This window comes from Drosophila willistoni (assembly GCF_018902025.1).
Source record: "Drosophila willistoni isolate 14030-0811.24 chromosome 2R unlocalized genomic scaffold, UCI_dwil_1.1 Seg167, whole genome shotgun sequence".
In the NCBI taxonomy this organism is placed as follows: domain Eukaryota; kingdom Metazoa; phylum Arthropoda; class Insecta; order Diptera; family Drosophilidae; genus Drosophila; species Drosophila willistoni.
In genome coordinates this window covers 5,792,499-5,794,164 of record NW_025814050.1, presented here as the reverse complement: position 1 = coordinate 5,794,164, position 1,666 = coordinate 5,792,499, and the positions used below count along the sequence as shown (strand labels likewise).

At 37.2% G+C, this 1,666-nt stretch overlaps 1 long non-coding RNA gene across 1 annotated transcript; it reads right to left on the bottom strand.

Moving 5' to 3' along the window:
- Positions 1-838: 838 nt before the first annotated feature.
- On the bottom strand, positions 839-1,463 carry LOC124460204. Its single transcript, XR_006954141.1, has 2 exons — positions 1,078-1,463; positions 839-1,014 (listed from the first exon to the last, which is right to left on the bottom strand). It is a non-coding gene; the product is annotated as an uncharacterized LOC124460204 (long non-coding RNA).
- Between the last annotated feature and the right edge of the window lie 203 nt (positions 1,464-1,666).

Sequence of the window (1,666 nt, the reverse complement as noted above, 5' to 3'; positions counted from 1 at the left end):
CCCCGAAGTCTATCTTGTTTTCTCTCTCTCTCTCTCTCTCTCGATTACTCTCCGCCTTTCTGCCCCACACTCCGGAATACGAGCTACGCTATGCCGAATTGGGCCCGGCCAACAGGCGAAGAGCTCATGTTGGGCGGGGCGTATGAGTAATAAATTTGTAAAGCACCAAAAGGGGTTGGCAACAAAACAACACTGCAAAAGTGGGGCCAAGAAAATGAGAAATACGTTGAAGAAGTAAAGGGAAAAGGCAACGGCATGTAATCAGTGAATAATTCAGTTATAAGAAAATAATTTTTCGCCAAACATTACAAAAAAAAAAATGGTTAAGAAACAAAAAAAAGAAAGTGAAAGAACAGCAATGAGCCAAAGCAAAAGAGACAGGCTTGTTTATGCCAAAGAAGGATGGCAAAGAGGTGGGGTTAGAACGGGGGGAAACCGGAGCACAACAATAACAGACAAAAATCTCGGCAGGGTAAAAAGACACAACAGCAGTAGCAAAAACCATGAACAAGACGACAGCGACAGAGACGACGACGTCGAAGACGAAGAAGACGTTCGGCGTCATGTAAATAAGAATTATGAAAATAATAATGGAAAAAGGATTAAGACGCAAACGCTTGCCCCACCCTTGTTACCCACCATCAACGAGCAGGCCCTGAGGCAGCGAGGGTAGACCTGGGAGGTTTAGGGCTTCAATGTTGCTTACTTGGCGAGCAGACATGAAAAGAAAACTGCAAAAATGTGGTTACTCTGTGCATGAGGAACAACTTGAAGCATTTACGAAAGGCCACGAAGTTTCATATACCCCTTTAAAATCTAAGAAAACAGAAAACTGGACTATTTTTTGGCCAAGACCATGTTTATACAAACATTTTATATTTAAATTAACAAGTTTCCAATGAATGCTGAATCATTTTAGTTATTCAAGTTATTCATAAGTAACTGAATGAACTCATCCGGACGCACTGTTTAAAAATAAGCAAATGAACGAAGATGCTTCCTTCTATAAAGTTCCTGAAAAAGTATTCAAAAGACAAGTTTTAAAATTCAATTCTTAAACACTATTTATTTTTTTACCCATTCGGTAGTTTGTTTTGGAGTCAAGGAAATATCTCATAGGAATCACTCAATTTCCATAATTCACAAATGGATTTTTTGCAAGGGAATTTCCTTTTACAGCAATTCGGAATGCCATTTTCGTCAGTAACCTCCGATGTCATTAATCCTTGAACTAAGACAAAAAACAGAAACGCTTTTAGTATGAAATGCATATCTAAACTGTTTCAAGTGATATTGTTCTGTAGACTGAACCAGGTAAAATCAACGTTAGTATCTAGCTATTGACCATAACTATAACGAATTTGATTTATTACATATGAAACTATTGATTAAGCATATCTAAACAAGATTTAACGCAATTTTCCATGCTAAACTTGTTTTTTTTTTTCAGTGATTCACTGTTCTCGTCGCGTAACACAGTGAATAATTTTTTAAGAGCCAATTGCATAAACACTATTTATTTTTGCAATTCCCTACGATATAATGGTAATGACAGTCATTACTTTTGCGGAATAATTGGTTCTCTTTTTGGAAAAACGCTGCTTTTTACTACATATAGCAAATTCAAGTTTCATCCGTAATAACATTGGAGATAAGGTGGCAATCC